Source organism: Vanessa tameamea, chromosome 6 (genome assembly GCF_037043105.1).
Source record: "Vanessa tameamea isolate UH-Manoa-2023 chromosome 6, ilVanTame1 primary haplotype, whole genome shotgun sequence".
NCBI classification, from domain to species: Eukaryota; Metazoa; Arthropoda; class Insecta; order Lepidoptera; family Nymphalidae; genus Vanessa; species Vanessa tameamea.
In genome coordinates, this window is record NC_087314.1 from 2,381,936 (window position 1) to 2,399,651 (window position 17,716).

Sequence of the window (17,716 nt, forward strand, 5' to 3'; positions counted from 1 at the left end):
AACGACTGAAAAACTCTGAACGTTGTAAGACATTCTGTAGTATATTTAGTGACAGCATTGCACCCCTGCCGAAGCCGGGGCGGGTCGCTAGTTTATAAATATTTCATGACCGCGAAAAATGGTGGTAAGTATACTACCAGATTATCCCTGTTAAATCGCAATTCCAATATTCTTGGCGAAAAATGAATCAGCCCTCGTATCACCAGTGGAGGCAATAAGACGTGTTATACTTTAAGCAATGATTAGATTAAATATAAAAAAGCGTGGACTTAGAAGGCAATAAATACTATTGCCTTCTAGGCAAAATAAATATATAAGAAAAATGTTGTTTATTGATATACTAGGTCATTAAATAATGGAAAAGGGTACCTCTGAGTTTCATGCCGGTTCTTCTCGGTAGAATCTACTTTCCGAAACGGTAGTAGCTTTCAATTTAATTCAACACTGTGTCATAACGATTCAAAAGTGATTTTTTGAGCCTACTTGTATAAAGAATGTTTTGATTTTCACTTTTGATTTTGAAATGGTTTTTGCACTATTACTCCAAGTTTGAGAGTTTCAATTTCGAATGGAACAAAGACGAATGGAAGAATAAGAGATGAATATTTGCATCGTTTTTTCGCATCAGCCGTTTCTGCGGTGGCGGTGGTGGAGAGCCGGAGTCCTCAACGCAATTTCCCTGATATGAGACAGGGCCATTGTGTTAAGGCATCTAGTGTTCCACAAAAGTACGCATATTAAGTTTTAAGTTCCCAAGGAACGAGTATCAGTCCATCACCTCTATTGGCATGATTACGAATAACGCCACGAGGATCACTAAGGAACGTCGATATCAAGAGCCATTTTTGTTATATTATTAAGAGAATATTAGCTTTAAATATATTTTATCAATTTGTTTCAACATGCTTCAGGATACACGTAGTTTGGCGTCGAGCCAAATTATACACGATGGTTATGATGTACCCGTAATTCTCTTCAAAGACACTATGACAAATATTTTCTCAGCAAAAATCGTAATTGACGTTCTCGGATCGATTTATTGTTAACCGTAATTATAAATTTTGTTTATATATACATAATATGTCACCGTAATATTATAAATGTCGTTTGATAACAATCTATCTCACTGGATTGTAATCTGGTGAAAAATTGTGAATAATCTTGTCAACTTACAATAAAACTTTCAATTCTCATCCAATGTTTCGATTCGAGAATTGTATAATTTAACTGAAATTCACTTCGATATTCGATATTTCACTAGGGTAGGTACCACCCACTCATCAGATATTTTACCGCTAAATAACAGTACTCTGTATTGTAGTGTTCCGGTTAGAAGGGTGAGTGAACCAGTGTAATCACAGGCACAAGGGACATAACATCTTAGTTTCCAAGGTTAGTGGCGCATAGGTGATATAAGGAATGGTTAATACTTCTTACAGCGCCTTTGTCTATGGGCCGTGGTGACCACTTACCATCAGATGGCCCATATACTCATCCGCCAACCAATGCCATAAAATATATATAACGAAAAATTATGCGTTAAATTATAAGCAGATCCCGGTCCCGAGGCTTGAACCTAAGTCATTGAAATCTGCGTTTATAGCTTACCACCAGATAAGAGTAATCTTTCTGTATCACATAAAGTATACCAATTGTTAGAATATCAACGCGCTCCCAACCACGGGTTTAATGATATGACACTTATGCCGTTATTATACTGACAATCAAGGAAATATGGAACGTAGCAATATATTATATAATAGTATTCATGTTTTGTGGTTTGATGACTGGTCACTGGGTGTTACAGATACAAATCCTTCTGCATAAAGAATTAATATGTTTATAAATATACGTATTGTAGAAATATTGATATATCAGATGAAAAACAGCGGTTTTATTGTTAGTCTACAGTCTTCTGTTTTGATTGAACATCACTGCGTAACAGAAGCTTTATTTCGTAAATTCTGAACCGAAAATCATATAAATATTAGTTGAACCAGAACTCACTAATCCATCTCTTAGTTTTTATTATTCAATAAAAACTATTTTCGCCCAAACGCTTCCCACTATCCGCTAACCGGCTATTTTATTATTGTTCGCATTGCCAGAAACTCTTACCATTAATGGTGGCCTCAAGGGCAAAACATTTACCCGCAAAAGATTACTACGGTTTCCGAGCGCACGTTCGAGTATTACAATTCGTAAATGTATTTCCCTCGCAACTTTTGGTACAGAGCGTTAACGTGAGCTTATGTTATAGGCTATCATTCCATTTTCAAATAACTTTTTTAATAATTTTTTTGTTGAAACTGACTATTGAAATGCAAAATAGTTTAACATCTACTGACAATACATGTACGTGTGTGTGTGTGTGGTGTTTTTTTATATAAGTAGGCGAATGGAAAAATGGACTATCTAAAAAAAACTTATTAAAATCTTACAGGATCAATAAGATACTCAGAGTTACAACCTAGAACCTCAGATATGATCATGGGATTATACTGTGTATATTAATTATAAAATTTGAATTGACTGTTGAATGATTCATTCATATGAAATCAATGTGTAGTAAAGATACAATGAATACAGATAATGAAAATGATACCATTGAAAACAACAATCATTCATTTAATGCTGTCAGTTCATTTATTTGGACCGGCGATTGATTGCTTTATTTGTCTATCATTACTCAATATTGAGCCGCAGTATTAGAACAGATACCATTTTTATTATTAGTTAGAAATACCTAGTATTAAAGCCGATATTCTCCATTGCCTAGAACACGTGTATCTTAAACGAAAATTTCGGGTTCAAGCCCGGGCTAGTACTATTGAACTTTGAAGTGCTTAATTTGTTTTTAATATGTATATCATGCTCGGCGATGAAGACAAGCTTCTTGAAGAAACTTACGTGTTTGTTTAATGGGTATCCACCAAGCCACATTAAGGCTGCGGGGCGGAATAAGCTGCACATCTCCTCAAGAGAGAAGGAGACTATTGCGAATGATTAGTAGGACTTAAGATTGCTAATATCATTGTTGGAATCTATTAATACAAAGCAAGTCATCTGATGTAGATTCGTTATTGAAGTTCTGAAGGTTTTTTTACGTTACTACCTCTTCGGTCAAGAAGACGGATTTAACTGAATCCATCACGTTGCCACGTTTTTATCGCGTACTTCCGAACATGACTCAGATTTTCTTATGAAAAAAGCGGATTCCGTTACGATGTTTTAACCACTTTAAACCCACGGTCAATCTAATCTCGAAATGTTTACAAAAATAACTAAAGCTCATGATGAAATGTTTTGATTGTATTTGCCATGATAGAATACTTTAAAAAAACTAGCTTTGTTTTTTAGAGTGAGTCATTCTTTGGCGTAGATCCTGTCAATTTTAAATTCTTATCTCGCCACTAGATGGCGTCGTATTAAATTAACTTAACATAATATTCAAGCCATCGCTATGATATTTGGGTAAATTGTCTCGTTAGAAGATTTACATCCGACGCAATCCTGTGTCTTTGAAAACATGCAAATTCGTTGAGCCTAAATTTTTTCCGATCGTTTCAGATTTGCCGTCCAATCGGATAATGAGAATGAGGTATTATAGAGTGGACCTGTGTTCGCGCACATTTTTGTGCACTATAATATTATGTGCTGTTGTTGTTGTTGTTGGCTGGTCTGTCATGAGATATTTGCTCTGTTTGGCTAAATCGGTTAGGATGATATCATCATGATGTTTGGTACATATACAACGGGCAACATTTACTAGGATTAGCTATAATTTAATGTCAAAATATGTGCTATTGAATCTTCGTAAAATACAAAACGTGGTCACCAGACTGCGTCCCTATCGTCATTCGCTACAACTAAAAGGTCACCGTAGGTATTTTTTTTTGCGAATATATTTTACGCGAACCCTTGTTTATAGTTCGTGCTTAGGTCGCGCGGGTAAGATATCGGTGTTAGGGTTTTCTTTTAAGACAGATATCAGCTTTATCTCGCTTGTAACAAAGAGGTTTTATTAAAATAACGTTATTTTTATTTCACCGTAAAGTTATATATTTTATTTTGTAACTTTTCAAGGACTACGCTTTTTACTTGATTTTATTATGTGAGAATCTATCGATTTCAGAAGTTATAGAAATAAAAACATTTTATGGTTACAATATTATAAATTCTAGATAACTTCCAATAATTTCGCATACGTCACGAAATACTTTACAATTTTTCTATAGTCTATAATAAACAAAGAATCTTGAATAGATTTATCAACTGTCGAAATTATAAAAAATCTATTTAATCGAAAATTGATCTAGATTAAAGATCAAACCTTTTTATAGGTTTGTTGTAAATACTATCAATAAATAATTGACATATCAATCTTTTCCAACAAGGTATCTTCGGATATCAGATCGTTGTTCAAAGATTCGTTTTTAGAAAATTTCATTGGATTTGATTTTATATAAACATTTTAGTTATATTATTGATCGTGATGAATTGTATTTCTAGACAAATCTTTCATAATTTTAGTGCTGTATATCAAAATGTGTTTATAATAGCTGATGTTAAACGAACGCAGATTCAACCCTTCTGATAAAAAATAAAAATATAATTGTATATAACTGTCACGCTTACTTATTGTGTTATGTTCGCTTTTCGTTTATACAATACAATATAAAGTAGAGTGAGTTTAAATGTAAAAAATAACTATAAAATCAATGTATTTTACTTTTATATAAAATAAAAATAATTGAGTCCATAAAATAAACAACCAAAATTTCGTAAATAGTTTTTGATCTATATTAACAAACCTCTAACAAGAGCGCTAAGAGCGTTTATGCCGGATTAGCCGTTTTCACGAGTTTTCTTAAAGTGATTGTGAACGAAATATTTAAAATATTTTATCAGTTACCTAAACATAATATAGTGTGCAAAACTTGAATCTCTTATTAAAAGGATCAATTCAATCATTGACAATTTTTTTGTTAACGTAATGTCAAATAAAAACTTAAGCCTTTTAACGAAAAAAAAAAAAAAATATAGTGATTTAAATTTGGAATGAATTATAAATTTTTCTCATAATACCTATCAACATTGAAACGCAAGACTCAAATTGGCATTACGCACTGTGCGCTCACAAAGGTTGGATGTATTGATCGTCGCGCGTGCCACACGTGTGTGAATTAAAACAATAACAAAAACTAAGCTTAAATAATATTTTATAAAATCTTAGATAATAGAAAGAGATAGATACAAAAAGAATGAGAGGAAAAATTCACCTGGAGTCACATAACGCTTTTTTCTTACGTGACGTTTTCAGCCAGTTCGCTCTAATGAAAGTCATTAAGTCTAAGATCTTTGTTCTAATAAACAAATTAACTTTCACATCCATAGTATTTCTGAAGACAGTCAAAAAATCACACACACATACATATTGTCAATATGGTTCAACCTATATGAACGATAGCAGTGACCTCTACCCTCGACAATATAACGGCACTGGTCAGTAATAGGGCATTAATAGGGCTATCAGAGAAAACATTATTCTTATTTATGACCCGAAGGTAATGGTTTGATTTATTTAATGGCAATTACTGAGCTGGATTAGCAATTTCATTCACAAATAGATCTTGTGAACTATGCTTTTTATGAAGGTGATAATAGGTTTGATGACAGCATACAGTCTTCGGGTAAGGTAAAGGGTCAAAGTCAAGTCAGAAGTCAAAAATATTTATTCAATGAAAGCGTTACCGCAGATTTAGAGTAGGATAGTATGAGAGCCGAGATGGCCCAGTGGTTAGAACGCGTGCATCTTAACCGATGATTTCGGGTTCAAACCCAGGCAGGCACCACTGAATTTTCATGTGCTTAATTTGTGTTTATAATTCATCTCGTGCTCGGCGGTGAAGGAAAACATCGTGAGAAACCTGCATGTGTCTAATTATAACGAAATTCTGCCACATGTGTATTCCACTAACCCGCATTGGAGCAGCGTGGTGGAATATGCTCCATACCTTCTCCTCAACGGGAGAGGAGGCCTTAGCCCAGCAGTGGGAAATTTACAGGCTGATTATGTAGTATGAAAATATTTTTTATACCTACAAGGACGGTTCCTCAGCAATATTTAAACATCGCAAAATATTATAATATTAATTACAGTTTTTTTGAGCAACAAATTTATATAACCTTAGTAGACCTTTATTGATTCGATTCTCTACTTCTAGAGTATCATCAGTCTACAATTACAGGAACACGAATTAAAATAGTAGAGCATTCAGTTTACGTATAGCACAAACTTCGGGCACGCTTGGTGGGACGGCTCGTCGTATCCAGTCCTACTCTAAATCTGTACGCTTTACACTTGACCTTTGAAAAATCTAACATCTCGGAAAGAAACACCTCACCTGAAATGAGCTGGTGGTTTCTCCTTTGCTTCAGCAATTATATTTGCAATGCAACTATACATTTTTCAATTTGAATTCTGGAAGGAAGGATATAGTAGTGTTTTATTCCCAAAGTGTATTATATCACGAAGTCATTCGTTTTATTAATTTAGTTTAATCAAATAGAAATTTCTATGAATGTTCAGGCTGTATATAAAACTATTGGTACGTTATATATATGATGATATGGTGCTGCCGATTTCGGTTATCGCGGCTAATCTCATGTGAGACCAGCTAACGACGCAGGACTTATTAAAGTGCACAACGATGTACCTAAACACAGGTGCACTCTCTATTCTGTAACTCTCATAATCCGATCGAACGGCTAATATGACAAAACGTGTTCCAAAATCAAAATATACTTTATTCAAATAGGCTTTTCCAAGTACTTTTGAATCGTCGTTTAACAAACAATTTAAAGTAAAGCTACCACCGGTTCGGAATTTAAATTCTACCGAGAAGAACCGACAAGAAACTCAGTAGATATTCTTTTTCAACATCTTAGAAAACAGTCATGTTTGTTAAATACAATTATATATGTATGTTATGTCTCCTGCCTGGAAGTCAACAAGCATTAACTCCACGCTTTTTTATCATCTATATAATCTTGTATCGAATAATATGCCTTCTTTACCAATGTATTTTTTACAAATGACTTGAATCTATGAAACGGCCAAGTTAAAAATGTCTGTCCAACTTTCAAACTTCGGGCTGTTACTTTGAATTTTTGACCAATAAATTTTTATTAGCCTGACCTGGAGTTTGAACCCAGAACCTCGGGATATCTGCCTTATATCTAACCTAAAATTTACTTTTAAGTGTTGCTATGAAACATACTAAAAATTTATAAAATATCTTTTAATACATGTACATAAAAATATATCTCTTTTATAAATACATTGTCGGTAAAAGGCGTTGGCTATTTAAAAGTCACTTAAAAGAATGAATTTTATTGGAAAAAATAGAAATTTGCATTTTATAAGTTTCATGAATAACTCAATACATAATATTGTTTTTATAAACTGAATTATGGATTATCAAAGTCTATTTTTTACAAAATAATTATTTGCGTTTTTTTCTTCGTGAGTCTCTTCATAATTTTAAAAAGTCATTTATAATTGTAATATAGTATGTAGTAAAATATTCATGTTATATAGTATTAAATAATTGTAATTTTTGAATGACTTCACTTGGCCCTAGGGTGTAGTGAAGGCTCGTCTGGTTAGGTTAACACTCAGTCATCATGTACCTATTATATCGCCAAGCAGTAATTCTTAGTATTGTTTTGTTTCGGTTTGAAGGGTGAGTAAGCCAGTGCATCTACAAGTACAAGGGACATAACATCTTCGCGCGTGTCAGGATTAAGTAAGAAATAAATAAATAATTAGACAATTACAAACAAGGCTTACACTGTGTATTGTATGTTTTAATCAGTTATGTAATAACAATAATTTAATTTAAGCTATTTTTGAATTGTATTGATAACATTGATATTAAATAAGAGGGTACTTTGACTTTTCTGTTCAATATTGTGAGTCACGTGATTTGTAGTGAGGCTTATATAAGTGATGGAAGCTCGGTACAGAACACTTTTTTACTTTACTATTCTTGGAACAACAAGGTGCTAAAATTTTAAGGTACGATATAATTTTGTGATATAGTATAATTGTAATTGCTTGTTAAATTATTGATGATGAATATATGAATTGTGTTTTTGCAATTATCAATTTACAAAGTTAGTATCATATATACAAAGTTAGTATTATATATACAAAGTTAGTATTATATATACAAAGTTAGTATAATTGTATTTAACTAACATGATTGTATTTTTGGATATTGAAAAAGAGTAACTACTGAGTTTCTTGCCGGTTCTTCTCGGTAGAATCTACATTCCGAACCAGAATATCTTTACTTTACATAGTTTGTTAAATGACGATTCAAAAGTGCTTGTAAAAGCCTACTCGAGTAAAGTATATTTTGATTTTGATTAAGGTAATTGGTTTTATTGTAATTATTAATTGATACAATATTACGTTTACTACAGCTATTATAATGGCTAAATAAATATTTGTGTTTCATATATAATCTTTTATTGTCTTATAACCTTAAAATATAATAAAATAATAAAGAAATAGAAATCATCTTAAAATATCCTGACATAATGTATTAAGTCTCTAAAAAAAATCTAACACGCGCAATATTGGTGGCGCCTTGTTGATGTAAGGAATGTTTAATATTTCTTACAGTACTAATGTGCCACTAAAGGCGGCCCATTTGCCCGCCAGCCTATGCCATAAAAAAAATACTTCTCGGAGATTGCAATTGCAGAGAAATGCCAACTGTTTTTGAAATTATCTTTACAATCAAATTTATAATATTACATGCAATGTAACAAAATATCTGTTTTTTTATAATACATTTTGACACTAGCGATTGTCCGATACTGCAATGTTCGTACACTATGATATTTTTCCGAGACCTAGCTTTCACGTATATAACGTTATCGTCGTTAACCGACTTCGGTTAAAGCGGTGACTACATGGAGTGTTTGTTATCAGTAACGTGTAAACGTCAGCCACTATGAGTGGCTATTGACCCTGATTCGGCTGAGAGCCCGTTTACAGGACGCGACTTATAGCACCCACGTGTATTAAGCTTTATGTACAAAGCAGAAGTGTTCTAAATATGTACTTAGTATTAGTATTATAGGATGCACTTAATGTTTCATATATTTTTTTGATCTTAAGGTGAAATATTGTCCAAAATTTCTACTTATGAGGATAATTTTTTTGTCTTTTAATATTTACACAGTTACTTTGACAGTATCGATTGAATAGTTTACATGTAATAATTGACATAGCATTGATTTTTGATTTTCTCTACAAATTGTTATTTAGATTTTGTAACCGGGTTCTCTGTTGTTTTATTTCATTGCGCATAATATCGTGTTAAATAAATTTATAGTTCAAAGTTAAGGTATATTTAATATGTACGGTATGTTAAATATGCTTGTAAATGTTGTTTGATTATTAAGTTAATCTTTGCCTACTTTTGTAACTACGAACAATCACAGGCTCATAATTCTTAAGAGAAAACTTCTTAATTCAATTGAATAACTCAAAATCAAAATCAAATTCTAATAACACAATTATTTATATTTCGTTTTGTACCGCTTTGCACGAGTAGAATACTATATAAATCGTTGAATTTGTAATTCATATTATAACAATTGGTTTATGCAGTGCAAGCCAATAAAACTTACAGTCGACGCGATTGTTTTTTGACATATTTCAGGCAATTTGTGCAAAACCATTATGAATTTTACAACTAAATCTTTCTCGAGAATCACTCCGTCCATTGATGAAAACCGTATGACGTACGACAGACAGACGCAGCGGGTTTCGTTTAATATGTAAAAAAAAACTCTTTAAAACAGCGATCTCTTCCAGGCAACCTTAAGCTATATAAAGAAGTAGAAGGTAGATATAAACATAATATATAAATACATTACAGACATACATATATGTATGTATCTAATTTGATATAAAATTAAACTAAAATTCTCGCGAAAATATACAACATTAAAGTACAATAATATTCAATCATTAAACAATAAAAGTATTGTTTAATGATTGAATATTATTTTATTTTTTAATCATATGTATATTGAAGTAAAATCTTTGAAGATCTAGAATAATAAAATTTATATGATAAAGCATAACAATTAGGGGTATATTTGACCCACGCAAGGCTAAAATATTATTCCACTCCAGTAATAAATAGACATCATATATTTCTGCCAGCATCATTGGCCCAGGGTACTTTCGGGTTATATTTGCATCAAATATAACCTTTTAAATTTAAGGTTAAGTTATATATAATACACCTTCGGCTAAGTACGATATAAAAAACTTTGCTTTTTTTTTATAATATCATCTAATTCAAATAGTTAATTTAAAGATTGCCAGTATCAAAAAACATTGCATTAATTTTTTTTTTTCTTTGAAAGTGTTTGTTTTCATAGTTGTAACCTGTTTTTTTTTTGGCGGTTGTTTACTCTCCTGTACCTAAAGCAATAGAGAATAGAGTATGCACCACATAAGCACTATAATATATCGCCAGTCGAGAGAGGGCTTTACTGAGTGTGGTCGAAATCGAAATCGGTCTAGAGGAATTCGGAATCATCCTCAACTTTGAGCAATAAAACTTTTTTCAGTGTTATTTTATAATATACGAGCTGAACCTGTGGCTCAACCCGTGCGAAATTTATAAAACTACCTATAGCACACAGCCCACAACCTCCATTTTACCGCCTCGAGGGTTCAATTAAAAAAAGCGGCCAAGTGCGAGTCGGACTCGCCCATAAAGGTTTCCGTAGCATCAACGCAGCAGCGTAATTATTATTTAATTAGGCACCTATTACAGATTTATTATTAAAAAATAATGGTTCACGATGCATAAGGATTATGTTTATGAAATTATCTGATTTTATTTATATATTTATATTTGTGCTGATCGAAAGGAAGGTAAATTGCGGTTTTCTATTTATGACGTATTAAAAAAAACTACTTACTAGATTTCGTTCGAACTAATTTTCGGTGGAAGTTTGCATGGTTATATATATAGATCATATATATTTTTTTGTTTTATCATTCTCTTACTTTAGAAGTTACAGGGGGGGGGACACATTTTACCACTTTGGAAGTGTCTCTAGCGCAAACTATTCAGTTTAGAAAAAAATTATATTAAAAACCTCAGTATCATTTTTGAAAACCTATACATAGATACACCAAAAGTTTGATAAAAAAAAAAAATTTAGTTTTAGTTCTAGATATGGGAAACCCCAAATTTTTTTTTTTTTTCTAATTTTGTATGAAAATCTTAATGCGGTTCACAGAATACATCTACTTACCAAGTTTCAACAGCATAGTTCTCATAGTTTCTTAAAGGTAGCTGTGACATACGGAAGGACGGACAGACAGACAGACATAACGAATCTAAATTAGGCTACGGAACCCTAAAAAGGATACCAAATTTCGTCTAAATCGTTCCAGCGGTTTAAGCGTAAAGAGGTAACAGAGTTACTATCGCATTTGTAATATTAGTATATATTCGATTTTACGTTATTTTTAAATAGACCTATTAAAAAAATTAACCTGTAGCACACAACTACTACTGAGTTTCTTGCCACTTTGGTAGTATTTATTTTCCGAACAGGTGGTAACTTTACAATGTATTTAACACTGTAACGTGATGATTAAAAAGTGTTTTTATGAGCCTATATTAATTTTTGATACTTCATTTTTACCTCGGATTTAAAAACAAAAAAATGCGGAGGGCATTTAAAAAAAAAAAACAAATTCCGTCATATCTATGGATCTGTGCAAGGAAACAAGCTGTCAAATCAACGAATTTAACGCATTTATAGTATTTATTTATGTAGATATCAATCAGTTCACCACACACACAAACACACACATACATCTATCAAAAGTAAATGTGTACTAAAGGAAAAAGCATAATTCCTAACTATAATAACAATATCTAAAATTTGCTTTAAAATTAAATAAATATGCTGCGAGTATGAAGGTGAGGATTCTACGTGTGTAAGTTCTAAACTCAACATTATATGGCTGCTCAGCGATTTGAATGTTGCTGGTTCAAGTAATCTCGTTCTATTATAGTACTTATATCTAGTATAAATTTAACGCTCGGCTGTTTGGTTAAGTTATATTATTAATCTCGCAAATATCCGAGATGGCCCAGTGGTTAGAACGCGTGCATCTTAACCGATGATTTCGGGTTCAAACCCAGGCAGGCACCACTGAATTTTCATGTGCTTAATTTGTGTTTATAATTCATCTCGTGCTCGACGGTGAAGGAAAACATCGTGAGGAAACCTGCATGTGTCTAATTTCAACGAACTGCCACATGTGTATTCCACCAACCTGCATTGGAACAGCGTGGTGCTCCAAAACCTTCTCTTCAAAGAAAGAGGAGGCCTTAGCCCAGCAGTGGGAAATGTACAGGCTGCTAATGTTATGTAATCATGTAAAAGATATTCGTCATCATCACATTTGTTATCGTCCGTATATCATCCTAATATTAAAAAGGCGAAAGTTTGTATGTACGGATGTTTGTTTCCCCATTTGGCTCATCGCACGTTGTTATATAATTAAAACTTTATCGATAAATGAGCCATAAGTGCAACACCTTTGGTTTCAAATCGTGCTTCAAAATACAAACAATTTTCTTCATGGACAAATTAACACAATACTAATAAAAATAAAAACAGTAAATTAAGAAAAACTAAACTAACAAAAAATATTGGTAACTTTTTGTAATGAAAATAATAATAACCAAAACACATGACAGTTGCAGCAGTGTGACGTTACAAATAAGGACTTATGTATGTAAGTCTTGCCATCGAGTTACGACGTTCATTTTCTGATCCGCCTCGCAAGAATTGAATTAGTATGATTTTCATCTTTCTGCATTACGTCTTAAACGTGGGAACGGTTTCCTTCAACATTTCTGTCACGTGAGTTTCTTTCATACTTCCTGTTATTTACTTGTTTCAAGCGCTTTGTGCAAGTACATTTGACATCTGGGTAGGTAGCTACCGCCATATATTTCACCGCCAACCAGCAATGCCTAGCATTGTTGAGTAGCAATACCTAAAATTATATATTTCGTTAGTATTTTTTTATATTATTTTATATACAATACAGTATGATCAATATACACAAAAAATAGGATCTGACCACGTGCACATCTAATATCACAGACGGACAACACGTGCGATATTATATGAAAATTTACACCGCTTAATATTTTCATATGAAGAAAATACGGTACAATATTGCATTACTTTTTTTTGTGACGTCATGACTGTTGAATATAATAATTATTATAATGCGAATAAATATAAATTCTGATAGTAAAATGAGTAGAAGACAATGCTAACTGTAAAAAAATGCTACTGATATATAAATTTTCTATTTATTGTCCAAATCCCAACCGATTTAACTTAAATTGTGCACATTTTTGGGAGTTCTAACAATACAACATCATACACTAATCTACATACATTTTATTTGTTTTAATTTTATTACGTTTATAATAAATAAGAATTCGCCCGCGGCGTCGCTGGTTATCGATGTTAGGTTTTAGGTATAAAAAGCGGCCAAGTTCGAGTCGGACTCGCCCATGAAGGGTTCCGTAGTAAATGATATTAGAAACCTCAATACCAACCCCACACATATGGGTTTGATGATAAAAAATTTCTTTCCTTTCAGTTCTAAGTATGGGGTACCCCCAAAATTTATTGTTTTATTTTCTGTTTTTGTGAGAAAATCTTAATGCGGTTCATAGAATACATCTGCTTACCAAGTTTCAACAGTATATTTCTTATAGTTTCGGAAAAAAGTACTGCTTTGTTTCGACTGAAAACGGAACGAATATATTAACAATTAAGACGAAAATTACATCTGATGTAATTAATTTACTGTTACTGTCAAAAGTTCCCTCTGACGTTACGAAATCCAACAAGGGACAAAAAGTCGATTCGACCTTTTCGAACAAATAACATTTCGCACGTAACTAATGTGCTATTTGAATATATTTATAATAAAATATTAATACATACGTGCGAAGAGTTTTGTTACAAATTTTAATTTTAAATTCTAATTTCGAAATAATGTTGTAGACATGTTGATATAAATAAATAAACAAAAATTTGAACAAAGAAAAAACCGACTTCAAATAAAACACTATTCCAAAACAAATTAATATGCACTAAAAAGTGAAAAAATTATGATTTCGTATTCTTCTACAACTTAATAATCAACTTACTTTTTCTACTCATCAATATGTAGGTACGATCTGTGAGTTACCGCGCGAGAAGATAGGTAACATACCCACTTTAAATCTAACTCAACACATACCTATGAATAACAAACAATGATCAAAATATTTTATAGAGTTCTCCTAAGTAAAATGAAATGAAAAATATTAGAATACTTAAAAGTCGATTTACGATAATATAATGCTGTTACAATTATTGGTAGTTGGAGTCGGTGTACACTGTAACACTACAATATACCTAGCAAAAAAAAGACCTTGAAACACAAAAAAAAATACGGATGAATTGATAACCTCCTCCTTTTCGTAATCGGTTAAAAAGAGAGGATAACAGATAGTTAAATAAATTTGCGTTTGCCAAAAACTCATAAGAAATAAATTTGTTATTAAAAATCCTATGGGAATTAAATCATTCACTAACAATAAGTTTAAATAAGATAAGTTTAAACCGTATAATTATATAAGGTTTCTATTAAGATAAATATAGATAGACAGTTAAAGAGAATGGGAAGAAGAAACAGAGAGGAAGAGAATGAAGAAGACAGTATCAGGTCGCCTGGACAGTTTTTCCTTGTCGATATCTACCAGCCATTTCTCACTCTACTATAAGCCACGTAATATAATTTCGTTTCAAAAATATTTAAAATATATCTATGCATTGAATGAGTTGTGCATTTTTATATAAAAAAAACTAACATTATAAATACGAAAGTGAGTTCGTTTGTTTATTACGCTTACTACTGAACTGATCATAATGAAATTTTAGCATATAGGTGGTCAAATCAAATTATTTTTTTCAAGTAAACTTCACAATGAACCATTTTTGAATTGTAAATATTTAACTGCCAGGGGCAGGGGCAATAGTCCTGGCAATAGTCGGGATTAATAATCTAAAAAGTATCAGACAGAAGAAGAGATTATTACATGGCCACGTGACACCTGTCGCCTCCCACGGGCGATGCTGAATTAGGAAACTAGTACAAAAAACTGTGCAAAATTTCAGTAAATATAATCGGTTGAGCTAAATGTGCACCTCTATTTCAATCAATCGAAATATTCAAAGTTTAATCTTATTGAGATTAGACAGCAACACCACGCTATCATAACACTAATATATTGGTTTTATTTTCAGGGGGCGAAGTCGCGGTGTAGCGGTATCACGTGAGTTAATGCATTATTTTTATCTTTAAGGTTTCATATCTTCTATTCAAAATTACCTCAAATTGTTTGAACCCAAACCAAAGGTGAAAGATACAATATCAAAAATCTTATCTAAAAATTCCGGCTGAATATTTACAAAACCCTGTTTTATTGGATCAGGCGTTACGTATGCTCGAGCGTGCGGTTAATATTTTTCATTTATTTTATGATCGCAGAGAATATATTTTTTCAACTAAATCCTTTTGATATTTTTATTGGTAAAATTGTTATACTACTAAGAAGCTATTTTGTAGAAATATTTATATAAGAAAGGGTCAATGTCCTGATTGACGACAGGTTAAAAGAGGTTAAACGTGAAATTTGAGAGAGACATTTGTGTCATAAAGGAATCATCAATTTGAAGCACCTTCTTCAAAATCATGATAAATAACCAACCAACATCACCTGGTGCTGATGTTGTCATTATTTTGAACACAACGATATAAATCAATGCAAGTAAAAACTTTTAGATAAACGTGGCACACTGCAAACTTGTTAATTTATTTGTTCTGACTTTACGACAAAAACCGTGCGTTGCATCGTGAAGGTAATGGAAGTAATGACTAAAAGAGATTTCAAATTAAATAAGTAATTACTATAAATGATAGCATAACAAGAAGTTATCAACATTCTATTGGACCATTTCAACTACAGGACAGAATGTAAATAAATCAAATAAATTATAGTTCCCAAACCAGCCAAATCTTAGTTGTCTGCACATTTTAAGCAAATATACAAAATTTAATAAATCTTCTTTTAGGCAAGACAATGCAGGCGATCTCATATTCAATTTTGTGTTTATAAATGATTAAACAAAACGAAATCGAACGTATACAAAATAAGTAATATAAATGAATACTACATTAACATTTACAAGGTATTTCATAAGAAATTGCCATTACAAGGATCAAACAGATCTTTTATATGTAATGATAAAACCGTCCGACATCCACGGGATTAAAGAACGCTTATGTAAACCAGTTATTCAGATTAAAATTGACTGCCATACGGTTAAGAGCAAGATCGCCTGTTAAGATAAACGATATCGAAGACAGGAACATCTTTGTAAAGGTTTTGGCATCTTACAAATACTCGTAATGTATATTTAAGTCTCTTTGAACATAGAAATAAATATTTATTTTAATCTTGAATCAGAAAATACATCGATTCCATCACATTCACGTTGGATCCGATTCCAGATATTTGTCATTAGTCAAAGTGAAAAAAAGTTTTGGTGAGTTTTTCCGAAAATGGCAGCTGGTTCAGGAGTTTGGGGACTCCTTTGTTCAAAATAGGTTTAATTTGAATTCTTCTAGTCACTCGTATATTTAAATAGGCCTAGACCAGATGTCATGGAGTTTATTGTTGCTTTAAATCAAGTAAGAAATTCTACAGCTTTTACTCAAAATTGGTTTGACGGTCAAAGATTATTGTTAGTGATTTTTCAGAGTTAAACTAAAAACTTAATCAATTCAAAACAGGCATAATAAAAATGGCCTTAAAATTTATTTCCTAATTTAAAGTCGCTCAATCTCCTTGTCGATTGGCATATTAAAGGTTCACCGTTTGAAATAAATGTTTTAAATTTCCGGTAAAATTTTGACAATGACATAAATGTTACAGTCTTAAATGGTCGTCATCATAGAACTCGCAAGGACGAAGAAATAAATGCTTTTTTGACGTATTAAAGAGAGATGACGAATTTCACGCGTATAAGCAGAGTTTGCACTAATATTATGTATATTATATCTGAATACGTAGTAGTTAAATTTCTGGAGAGGAGTGGCTACTGAGTTACTGACTATATCTTTCTATAAAATTACTTTCCAAATCGATGATAGCTTTAAAATTAATTTAATATTTTAAACAATGATGTAGGTATATAATGTCCTTTCAATGGCCGCTTAACTTATAAAAGATTTAAACACACAACATATATTTGTATTATCAATGTAATCAATGTGAGTGTTATGTCCATAGCAACACTTGAATATTTTTTTTTTTTTATTTTATATGTGGCAAACGAGCAGGAGGCTCATCTGATGGAAAGTGACTACCACCGCCAAATTTGAAATCAAATGTTACAAATCGAATAGTCGAAATATAATAAAGAATTTTCTTCATCTTTCTTTTACCGGGTCCACTTTCTACTACAAATTTTTCCACTTTACCATATTCTGATCATCATACTATATCAGTTTGTC

General features: G+C 32.0%; 1 long non-coding RNA gene across 1 annotated transcript in view; it reads left to right on the forward strand.

Moving 5' to 3' along the window:
• The window catches only part of LOC135193351 (uncharacterized), a 68,328-nt gene extending 52,862 nt beyond the window's left edge, over positions 1-15,466 (forward strand). The window contains exon 3 of the long non-coding RNA XR_010309174.1: positions 15,445-15,466. This is a non-coding gene — a long non-coding RNA (uncharacterized LOC135193351). The remainder of the gene's footprint in view (positions 1-15,444) is intronic.
• The last annotated feature ends 2,250 nt before the right edge of the window (positions 15,467-17,716 follow it).